The following is a 12,039-nucleotide window of genomic DNA, read 5'->3' as shown; positions in this document are numbered from 1 at the left end:
TGCAAAATTGGCCTAGCGTATTGGAGTTGACCCAAGGTCAAAGGGAAAGTAAGTGGTGGCACCAAGACTAAAAGGAGGCCCCCCAGTTGTTGGGCTCATTACACTTGGGCTAAATATTCTCCGCCCTTCCTGGTTTCCTGTCTACCTTTTGCCCCTGATCTGTGTGCTTGGGGCTGATCCTGGCAACCAGCATTTCCAGGTCTTTCTTGCCAATGGACTCCAATGGGTGCAGCCAAACAAATGAGATCAGAAGGGAGAGGGGAGGAATGTGAATGAAAACGGTTGCCTGCCATATCAGCAAACAAAGCATGCTGTGCCATCTGGCCACCAGCCACTACCAACCATAATAAGTGCATTAAGAAGAAACCTATCTGTTGTTGGAGTAGGAAATGCAAGCCACTGCAGTGTTCTTACCTGGAAAATCCCATGAAGAGAGGAGCGTGGTGGGCTACAGTTCATGGCATCCCACAGAGTTGGATATGACTGAGCATGCATGGCTGAATACAGACTGTGGGGTCTTAGGTCCACAAACCCTGGCCCACAGCTGTAAAAGCACCAAGTTCTAACCACTAGACTGCCAAGGAATTCTTGTCACATCTTAAGATGTCAGTTACCAGGGTGTAAACTTTGTCGAAGCACTTCATTATTTGTGTATTTGAAAGATGCAAGAGACTGGATCGTAAATATTCTCATCACAAAAAAGAAATGAGAATTATGTGATGGGATGGAGCTAGTTAATGCTCTGGTGGGAATCGTTTTGCCATATATAACTGTATCCAATCAACGTGCTGCACACCCTAAACTCACACAGTGTTATATGTCAATTATAACTCAATAAACCTGGAGAAAAAATTTATAAAAAAAAGAAAGAAACCTATCTCTTGTATCTTTGGAACCCATCAAAAGCCTAGGGAGACACATTCCAGTGCTGCAAGTTCAAGTGCTACCCAGCTGGGGAAGAAGAAGGCCTGCTTACTCACTGGCCACATAGCCAAGGATGTCTGCTTTGGCTATAGCTGCTGAGGAGAACTCCACCCACCTTCACCGGTGCCAGGAGGGCCTGGTCCCTGCCTATACTCACTTCATCCTCAGGAGTGGTTTAGATGAGGAAATCACCGAGGATTTCTTCTTTACCCCTAATCTATTCCCACTCTTTCACTGTGTGTCTTCAAGACCACTGTTGGATGCTGAAAGTACAGGACTTAAAGGAGATGCTGCCCTTCTCCTACTGGTCTCTTCTTGCCGGGACCGTTACTGCCCTGGGGTTCAGAACCAGAGCGGCCAGGAGGGCACTGGCTGCCTGAGAACCTTTGTCGCCACGTGCATCCAAGTGCACCGTGCACCTGTGCCTCTCCAGCTCCCTGCAATTTGAATCTGCTGCCCCCGAGCTTCTCAGGTGGCAAGAGAAGAGTAAAGCAGTCCTCTTTGATCTGCAGTGATCTCCAGGGCTGAGGGGATCTGTGAGTTTATCAGCTCATCTGATCAGCTCAACAAAAGAGCAATAATGGTCCAACTCCTTCCTTCCGGAATGCTGAACTTTTTTTAGAAAATCATGGTTTTACATGGAAAACACTCCCCTACACATGACAATAGACCCAGAATTTTTAAAGACTTATACTTATGACTACACACAAATTTAAATCCAAAATACAAGCAATGAACTTTTGAAAATATCGTGTATGTAATACAGTGTTACACACACCCCCAAAACAGTAGTTTCCTGATCCCTTCCCATGTTCCTTTTTTCCAGGGATAACCAGTTTCACTGACTGTTTGGCTGTATATCTCCTTATCTCTAAGCAAATATTGACGCTCGGATTTTCCGGAGCCCGACGCTGCAGACCGGCCTGCAAAGCTGAAAGTGGAGTGTCTGTGTAGTTCCCTGCCCGCCAGTCATCTCCAAGGCAGCAGCCACCTGCAGAACTACGTAACCCACCTCACCACTCCACAGGGAACCCGAAAAGGGAACTTTGTCAGAACAAATGCCAGGCCAGCAGCTTTGCGATTTGGGGTGAATCGGGTCCCTGGACACCTCAGTAAAGGGTGGGAGCTGCTCGCAGTGAGGCGCTGTGGTCGCCCCAACCCAGGGACCGCCCCGCCGCAGTACCTGCCCGCTCCTCTCTCTTCCAGTCCCTTTCTGCTTCTGGCTCATCCTCTGTTCTCTCCTGATCTTGGCCCTTCCTCGGATGTTTTTGCCGACCTCATACCTTTCCTTGTAACCTCTGAAAGTTCCAAATTATAAAGATCAGAGAGATGCTTCTCAGCACCGCGAAAGGACAACTAACTAGCTATTCAGGTCCATCACGGGCCTCATCCGTACTTTTCTCCCGAGCAGTAGAGGACACAAATGTTTCCATCTGCTCACGTCGTGACAAATCATCTCGGCGGAGCAGAGTCGCGGCAGAACGAAGGGAACCCAGCCGTCGGCTCCGGACTCCCAGCGGCTCGTCTCCCCTTCGGCCCCGGAGCAGCCTGGCCGGGCGGCCCTGGATCAGGCACCTGGGTCTCCTCAGACGCCGAAATCTGCGACCTCTTTCGGTCTGAGCTTGGGACCAAAGGACGAGATTTCCAGAAGTGACGGTTCGAATCTTGACCGAACAGCGGCTTTGCGTGTCCAACGGAGACTTAAGAGCAAGAAACTCTGAATAAAATCATAATAAACTGGGACAGGGCCAATAAAAATTAGGAAGAATAGAGAACTTGAATAAAACACAGTTCTTCTCATTCAGGTCTGGAACCCTGGAACCTAAAGCTGTCGAGATTCCCGGCTGATTATCGACATCGCAGCCCTTCCACTTTACCATTTAGTCACAGGGACAACTTTTCTAATTAAACAGAAAGTGTCCACGAGATTTGAACTCAGATCGCTGGATCCAGGGTCCTCACTATTACACCATGGAACCTCTTTGGCAGCTACCTTCTCTCCGCTGCCAAGGAAAGAGCATCTGCTTCTTCAGCCTCCATATGTCCCATTCCTACTCCCAAGACTTGAACACAGTTGACCCGAGTAGGTGCACATCCCTTGTGCTTTCTTAATGCTCCTCTCCTTTGATAGGCTCAGTTCACTCTCACCTCAGAAAATGAGGTAAAATCCACTTTGGGTTTTGTGCCAGGGAAGAGCCCACTAGCTCTCCATCATCAACCACATATTCTGCCCTGGTTAAGCAGAATGTCTCATCTTGAGCTAAAATTTCTGCAAATAATAGTATTTCCCTTTTCCTTGCCTTCATCTTTTCTCATTGCTCCAAGAAGGCAGATGGTTGTCAGGGCAGGAGGTGGGATTTCCTGGATCCCTTAGTTTTCCAATCATACAAATTACCCTCCAAAGCTGCTGCCACCAACTCTTATCTGTAACATGTAAACTGTATCAGCAGTGGAGTGGCAATGGAGGCAGGAGAACTCTCCTTTTCTTCATACATTTCTGATTTGGGAGGGGTAGGGTTTTCTCACAGCAAGTGTATATTTGTTAGATTTACAATGTAAGTAACAACAACCATTTACATCAAACATTCAGACAAACCAGCTATACTCACCTAGAAGTGAAGGGAACTTCGCTCAGTTTAGTCGGACTTTGTGACCCCATGGACTGGAGCATGCCAGGTTCCAAGAGATTCTCCAGGCAAGAATACTGGAGTGGGTGACCATTCCCTTCTCCAGGGGATCTTCCCAACCCAGGGATTTACCCTGGGCCTCTTGCATTGCAGGCAGATGCTTTACCTGCTGAGCCACTAGGGAAGACCCAAACTCACCTGGAGTGACTCACATATCGAAGAGGGCATGAGGCACAGCTCTGACACTTAGGCAGTCACAGACTCTTTGGTCAGGTCGGTCAAGTCAGTTTCTCTTCCATTTCTTAACATGTCAAATCTAGAAATTGCAGTTTTAAAAAAGGCGTACAAATATCAAGGTACACAAAAGCACTGATTGCTGAATCATAGAGGATGCACATCCAAGTTGTCTTATAGTACAGACGGTACTTATGTACCCAAAATACCACCACATTAAATATTTGCATGTATAATAGGTATAAATCCTATCAGGGCTCAGAATAATAATCTTTACTTCTTCATTGTATCCTAAAAGTGTTTCTTCCCTAAGGCAATACACATAACAGAAAAAATAGCACCAGTTTTTGGCCAGTCAAAAGAGTCAGAAAGATGCCTAGTGTTGCCTTGAGACATATTTGTTTCCAGAGACTGGAGAGAGGTTGACTCAAGGAGGAAGGGGGCAAAGGGGAGGTGCTTGTTATGAGGAGGAAGTTCACAGCTCCAGGGTGAGAATATGAATCTTCTTTTTGGAAAATCAAGCTGTTGAGTAGTAACGAACAACACAAAGTCAAGGTTCATGAGTTCAAGGACCGGAAATGGACTCTGATTCCTAAAGGAAGAAAAGAAATCCATAGAAAGTATGTTGAGAGATCACAGAATGGCCAGGAAACCTGGAGAACAGGGCTCTCACAAGGGGCAAGGACAGAATCAGGTGAGGTTAGAACTGGGATGGGTGGAGATGTGTGTTCTTCCCATTTCCTCCAGCCTGCACATCCATCCTGATCAGCAAGCAGAGAACTGACAATGAAAGGTGGTCCAGCTACAATGGAGGAAACTTCAAGAACACTCTTGGAGCAAACTGCAAGAGCAATCAGGGGAGCCATTGTCTTGATTCTGTTTACAGAAATTTCTAGAAGTATCAAGTTAATTCAAGGTGAAATAAATAAGGGTAGAGTTTGTCAAAAGATTCTGAGAATAGTGACAACAATATTTATGATTTCACAGCTGATAACATGATTCATCCAGTAGTTTCTAAACCCAGGCACATCTGACAACAAATGCTTACATTCCTCCCATTTTAAAGCAGAAAGAAGGGAGGCACAAGAAATTTTCTATATTTGTCTAAGGCCACATAAGGACAGAACTATTTTTACAACCCAGAATTTGTACACAGATAGTTGGATCTCTCTTCTCAGAAGTGGGTGTATCAAGATTTCTCAGTTGTAGGGACGGGAAGAAGACCAAGAAGAGGAGAGAAGGCAAGAGAGGGAGGGAGGAAGGATAGAAGCATAAATTCTTTTATTCTCTCCTTCCTCCCCTCTCCTTAGGCCTCCTTGATTCTTGCCTGCACCAGCCCTGTCCCTCCTTCCCCACTCTGCTACCTGGAGTGGAGCAATGTTCAGCTCTAAGGATTCCTGCCCAAGCCTCCTGGGAGGTCTCCATGCCTTCCTCCCAAACCAGCCTTCCCAGCTTGGTTTTCACCCTTTCCCGCTCCCAGGCAAACCTCACAGAATGCAGCTTACCCAGGCTGGGAGGCAGGGGCTCCACCCAGCTTGCGCTGCTCCAGGGGCCTTTCCGTTGCCCACCCCACTGGATGCTGCAGATTCCAAAAACTGGGATAAAGTCTTTTAAAAAAGAACCGTTCACTTTGAAAACTTTTCTGTGTTTCCCTTCTCAACGGCCTTCATGGGACGAAGGGCTAAAGACAATGTATTCATCCAAGTCTTAGAGCATCGCAGTGAGTGCCGGACTCTGTTGCTGGTGGGCGGACACAGAACGACCATCCCCGTGACCTCTGTGCTTAGTTGCTAAGTCCTGTAGACTGTTTGCCACCCCATGGACTTAGCCCGCCAGGCTCCTTGTCCATGGGGATTCTCTAGGCAAGAATACTGGAGTGGGTTGCACGCCCTCCTCCAGGGGATAGTCCCAAACCAGGGATTGAACCTGGGTGTCCTGCATTGCAGGCGGATTCTTACCATCTGAGCCCCAGGGAAGCCCACTCTGGTGGAAATCGCCTGGTGGACACAGGAAACCTAACACAGCCCCAGAGGCCTATTCCAGGGTGGACAAACTCTCATTCGTTGGGTGTAGGCGAGGACTTGGGAAGAGCCATCATGGGAGCCCACCGTGTGTTCAGCTGTCCTTGGATCTATTTCTGTTCAGGCCCACAGGATTGAAGCCCTGGCTCCTGGTACCTCCGGGGGCTCTGGCATCTGAGGTCATAGAGGGCATGGAAGTGGCATCGTTTCCCTGGGGGCAGGGGTCTTATCCTAGGAAGAAGTGTCAACTCCAAAGACCCCAGGAAAAGCTGATACCTCTCTCTCCGTAGCATTCGGCTGTTAACCGTAAAGGTTGGTGGTTTGAGCCCACCCAGAGACGGTGGGGTGGCATTTTAGAGACCACCGAAGAGACTCCCTTTTGCCAGGAGAACACCAGGAAGTGCAGCGCCGAGCTGGCATGCAGAGAAAGAGCACAGGAGTCAGGGACAAAGGAACAGGGGAGAGGGTGGGTCTCGGGGGTTTGGAAGCGTAGATTGCCTGAGTCCAGCTTCAGCAGCCAGGGATTCAGCCTGAAGAGATGGACGGTGTCGGAGAGAAAATGAGGCAGCCTCTCAGTTTTCTTGGACTGCCTATTTATTTCAAGTTTAAGATTCTCTTTTATACTTTTACAAAAACATTGGGTCAGAGGTTTGACATTTTCAGTTCCCCCTCACCCAGATTTACTATCTCCATAAATCATTGTTGCCCTTCAAACAGAGTTCCTGCTTCAGCCATTCTCTCAGAATCAGCTTTACCATCTATTAGCTACTTCTTCTTATGTGTCCTATAGTTAACTTGTGATTACATTGTAATTCATGCTACATTCCTCAGTTTATTTTTTATCTTTCTAAATCCTGTTTGCCCCTAACATCCTGAGCTCACTATCTCTTAAAAAGGCTTCTAGCTATTAGTATCTCTGAAATTCCTAACCTCTATAAGCTATAGTAAAATATGCTAACATTACAACATTCCTTAAATCTTTAACTTCTAACTATTTTAATTATTTCTAAGCACTAAATTCAGTACACTCCTTTGCCATCAATATTTTCCTCACAAATAGGCTTCAGATAGCAATCTCTCCCATGGCCTCAAGCTGCTGCTTATGTGCTTATCCTGGAACACTCTTTTGTAAAAGTCCTTAAACAAATGTCAATGATTAACTTTATGAATTATTCTCTTAGCACAGCTGCAGAAAGCTTTGTGCCTTCTCATGGTCCTCTCAAGAACAATAAGCAACTTAATATTCCTTTTCAGTCAACTCAGCCGAGGAGAGGAAAAAACAAGACAGAATCACAAGGCCTAACTCCTTCATCCCGGGTCCGTGCCTGCAGGACAAAGAGAGGGGCTTGGGGCCGTGCCTCCATTTTGTCAGTAATGCCTAGCGTGGCACCCGACAGTTGATCATTCTTGAGACCCGAGTACTGACCCCCGAGTACTGACCGCCGGTGCTGTGAAAAGGGCCACCGCGGCACAGGCCGCGGTGCGGGAGGGGCGGCATCTACACCACTGAGCAGCAGAATCGCCTGGCTTCGGACACACCTACCCTCCCCACCTCCTGCGGCTTCCAGGAGCTCGGCAATCGGCTGGGGCGACCCCTGAGCTCCGGTGCGGAGTTAAGGGTCTGAGGCCTCTGCGTTGGGTGCAGGACCCCGAATGCAACCTGTGGGGACCCCAGTGTCCTCACTTTAGGGGTGATGGGGAACTCTAAAGCAGGTCCCTCGGGAACTGGCGTCTCCGCGTCAGAGCGAGCTTGGGGCTTCAAGGTTCCTGTTTGAGTGTTAAAATTAGGTGGTCTAGATGCTGGTGGCAGCATTCGGGGTTTCATGAATACAGTGTTAAGTATTGGAGGGTGTCCCGTTTCCGTAGTGTAGTGGTTATCACGTTCGCCTTACACGCGAAAGGTCCCCGGTTCGAAACCGGGCGGAAACAGGTTGCTCTCCTCCACCACCCCATCGTGGAGATTTCTGATTGGTGGAACCACCTCGTCCTGACCCGCACTGGCTCAGTTATGTCCTACTCTTTTCAACCCCATGAACTGTAGCCAGTCAGGCTCCTCTCTCTATGGGATTTTCCCGCTAATTTGCTAGAAACCCATGGGGTCAGTGCAGCTGCCCCCTTCACTCTTGCCTGCCTCCCTGTGTCCTGCAGGGACCATAAAGTGTTCTGTCAGGACACAGAGGTGAAAAGTCCTTCTCTGTGGCTGGCGGAATAGAGAACCAGATGGGAAACGCGTCCAAGGGAGGGGGAGTATCCTCAAGAGCTCTCCAGGACTGTTGAGTGGGTGCTGTTAGGTGGGTCTAAGCCCCAAGATAATAATGCCTAGTCTTGTGTTGTTCTGGCCTTGACCCAGTCCCAGGTCCAGTCCAAATTCAAGCACAGAGGCATCCAGCTTTACCACACATATTCTACTCTCCCTCTCTCCAAAGTGGGGTAGTGAACCACCTTTTCTATCTCAGTGAATAGAACCCATTGGGTTTTTTTTTTTTTCCCCCTTGAACTTTCTGATTTGCTGAAATGTAACTCAGGAATATAAAAAACATTTAGCTTTAGATAAATTAGTGCTCTCCATGCTACGTATAAGAAAAAATTTCAAATTGATAGTAAGGATAAATTTTGAATACTTTTAACACTCTAGATAATTCTAATAATTGATATATAATTGCATAGAAAATGTCCTGTCATACTCTCAGAGATGACTCCTGGTACGCTTTACCCAACTTTAATAATTTTAGTCTAAAACCTACTTCATGTTGACTTTCAGATTTTCTAAAAATATGTAAAATATTGGTATCATACTATTCTAGTTGTCAGATCAGATTAGATCAGTCACTCAGTCGTGTCCAACTCTTTGCGACCCCATGAATCGCAGCACACCAGGCCTCCCTGTCCATCACCAGCTCCCAGAGTTCACTCAGACTCATGTCCATCGAGTCAGTGATGCCATCCAGCCATCTCATCCTGTGTCGTCCCCTTCTCCTCCGGCGCCCAATCCCTCACAGCATCAGAGTCTTTTCCAATGAGTCAACTCTTCGCATGAGGTGATCAAAGTACTGGAGTTTCGGCTTTAGCATCATTCCTTCCAAAGAAATCCCAGGGCTGATCTCCTTCAGAATGGACTGGTTGGATCTCCTTGCAGTCCAAGGGACTCTCAAGAGTCTTCTCCAACACCACAGTTCAAAAGCATCAATTCTTCGGCGCTCAGCGTTCTTCACAGTCCAACTCTCACATCCATACATGACCACAGGAAAAACCATAGCCTTGACTAGATGAACCTTTGTTGGCAAAGTAATGTCTCTCCTTTTGAAAATGCTATCTTGGTTGGTCATAACTTTCTTTCCAAGGAGTAAGTGTCTTTTAATTTCATGGCTTCGGTCACCATCTGCAGTGATTTTGGAGCCCAGAAAAATAAAGTCGGCCACTGTTTCCACTGTTTCCCCATCTATTTCCCATGAAGTGATGGGACTGGATGCTATGATCTTCGTTCTCTGAATGTTGAGCTTTAAGCCAGCTTTTTCACTCTCCACTTTCACCTTCATCAAGAGGCTTTTTAGTTCCTCTTCATTTTCTGCCATAAGGGTGGTGTCATCTGCATATCTGAGGTTATTGATATTTCTCCCGGCAATCTTGATTCCAGCTTATGTTTCTTCCAGTCCAGCGTTTCTCATGATGTACTCTGTAGAAGTCTTATATTTATTTTCTATTCAAAATCCTAATGAAAGTGAACTGCCTAAATTTCCTGTATTGCTTTGTTTCCCATAAGCAAACTCTAATCCCAAAAAATATTTCCATTTATAAAATTCAATATTATGTGCCACAGACAATTAAATATAGCATATAATCATATTTTTCAACGAAGATTAAGTCTTTTAATTATAGAAATCATAGTTACTTATATTCCCCTTTCAACGTGGGGGTAACCAGGCTCCTCCGTCCATGGGATTTTCCAGGCAAGAGTACTGGAGTAGGGTGCCATTGCCTTCTCCGTAAATGCTTTTGCTGCTGCTGCTGCTGCTGCTGCTAAGTCGCTTCAGTCGTGTCTGACTCTGTGCGACGCCATAGACGGCAGCCCATCAGGCTCCCCCGTCCCTGGCTTTTAGGTATCATCTAATATGTGAATATCTGACATGGCAGCTCATCCCCGGCACTATTTACTCACAGGGACAACCGTGCAGTTACAAGACTTGCGGTGCGAAGCCCCCTGGCAGGGCAGGACTCAGTGAGCTCAGCCTCTGATTTGACTCCAGAGACCCAGGGGACCCGACGAGGGGGAGGCACTGGCTGGGCCACTGCGCCCCTGACCAGGGCTTGGAGGGCAGAGGGAGGGCCGGGCTCTGATGGCCAGAGAAGGGCAGAGCCACCCGGGTCCAGCGAGGATGCTCCGGGTCAGTCCCACACCTGTCCGTCGTGTCTGTGTGAACCACGCCGCTGAGGGTCGCGGGAGCCGGAAGGCGGGTCCTATTAGGGGAGTAAAAAGTGTTCTTCTTCTAACTAGGCAGAAAGGTCCCACCGAGATTTGAACTCAGATCGCTGGATTCAGAGTCCAGAGTGCTCACCATTACACCATGGAACCCCCTCGGGAGCCACCTGGTCTCCATCGCCAGACAACGGTATCCGCTTCTTTAGCCTCCATACGTCCCACCCATAAGCTCAGGGCCTTCTAAGGCCCTGAGGAGACTCCAATACGGTTGACTCCCCTAGGTGCTCAACCCTCTCGCTTTCTCTCTGCTCCTCTCCTTTGATCGACTCAGCTCACTCTCACCTCAGAAAATGAGGTGAAATCCACTTTGGGTTTTGTGCCAGGGAGGACCCCCTAGGTCTCTAAACCAACCACATATTCTGTTTAGGTTAACCAGAGTGTCCCATCCCGAGGTAAAATTTCTGCAAATAAGAGTGTTATTCTCCTTTTCTTTGCCTTCACCCTTTTCCCATAGCCCAGACGGGGCAGACGGTCGTCAGGGCAAGAGGCAGGGTTTCCTGGGTCCCTTAGTTTTCTCACAGCGCTGATCACACTCCTAAGCGGCCACCACCTCTTACCTGTAACATATAAAGTGTGTCAGCGGTGGAGTGGGAATGGAGGCAGGAGAACTCTTCTTTTATTCTTCATATATTTCTGATTTGGAGAGGGATAAGTTATTCTCACAACAAGTGTATATTGTTAAATTTACAATGTGAGTACAAATAACCATTTAAAGAAAACACTCAGACAAACGAGCTATACTCACTTAAACTGAAGTCAATGTCGCTCAGTCGTGTTCAACTCTTTGTGTCCCTAGGGACTGTACCTCCCAGGCTCCACTGTCCAAAGATTCTCCAGATAAGAATACTGGAGTGGGAGGCCATTCCCTTCTTCAGGGGATCTTCCAAAATCAAGGATTGAACTAGGATGCCCTGCATTATAGACGGATTCTTACCGTCTGAGCCCCCAGGGAAGCCCACTCTGGTGGAAACCGCCTGGTGAACACAGGAAACCGAAGCACAGCCCCGGAGGCCTTTGCCAGGGTGGGCAAACTCTCATTCGTTGGGTGTAGGCGAGGAAACATGAAGAGCCACCGTGGGAGCACCCCGGTGTTCAGCTGTGCTTGGATCTACTTCGGTTCAAGCCAGGAACCTTCGAGGCCTGGATGGAGGTTTCTCCGGGGGCGCTGGCATCTGTGGCGAGTAGGGGCAGGAAAACGGCACCGTTTCTCTGGGGGACAGAGCGCTCACCCCGGAAATGAGTGTCTACTCCAGAGAGAGTCCAAAAGAACCCCGTACTGCTGTCTCTGTGGCGTAGTCGGTTAGCGCGTTCGGCTATTAACCGAAAAGTTAGTAGTTCGAGCCCACCCAGGGACGAAAGGGTGACATTTTAGGCAACACCAAAGAGACTCTCTTTTGCCAGGAGGACACCGGAGAAGTGATGCGCCCAACGGACTTGCAGAGAAACACAACAGGAGTCAGGTGCAAAGAAACAGCGGGGAGGGCGCGTCCCGGGTGGATCGGAAGCGTCGGTCATTCCTGAGAGCCCCGAGCGCTGATCGCCGGCGCCGAGAACAGGACCACCGAGGCGCGGGTCCGCAGCCCGGGAGGGGCGGCTTCCACACCGCTGGGTTTCGGGGGTCACCTGGGCCTCGGGCGCACCCACCGTCCCCGCCTCCTGTGGGTTCCGGGAGCTGGGGGGTCGGCGGGGGCGACCCCTGAACTCAGGGTGTGCAGCTGAGGGTTTGAGGATTCTTTGTCGGGTGCGGGGCCCCAAA

The 12,039-nt window shown here is 48.5% G+C and overlaps 3 non-coding genes across 3 annotated transcripts; 2 read left to right on the top strand and 1 right to left on the bottom strand.

The window, feature by feature from the left end:
- Positions 1-7,662: 7,662 nt before the first annotated feature.
- Positions 7,663-7,735, top strand: TRNAV-UAC. The gene has a single exon. It is a non-coding gene; the product is annotated as a tRNA-Val (tRNA).
- A 2,569-nt stretch (positions 7,736-10,304) lies between these two features.
- On the bottom strand, positions 10,305-10,376 carry TRNAQ-CUG. The gene has a single exon. It is a non-coding gene; the product is annotated as a tRNA-Gln (tRNA).
- Positions 10,377-11,564: 1,188 nt separating this feature from the next.
- Positions 11,565-11,638, top strand: TRNAN-AUU. Its single transcript has one exon. It is a non-coding gene; the product is annotated as a tRNA-Asn (tRNA).
- The last annotated feature ends 401 nt before the right edge of the window (positions 11,639-12,039 follow it).

Source organism: Bubalus bubalis, chromosome 6 (assembly GCF_019923935.1).
Source record: "Bubalus bubalis isolate 160015118507 breed Murrah chromosome 6, NDDB_SH_1, whole genome shotgun sequence".
In the NCBI taxonomy this organism is placed as follows: Eukaryota; Metazoa; Chordata; class Mammalia; order Artiodactyla; family Bovidae; genus Bubalus; species Bubalus bubalis.
This window is presented reverse-complemented; position numbering and strand designations above follow the sequence as displayed.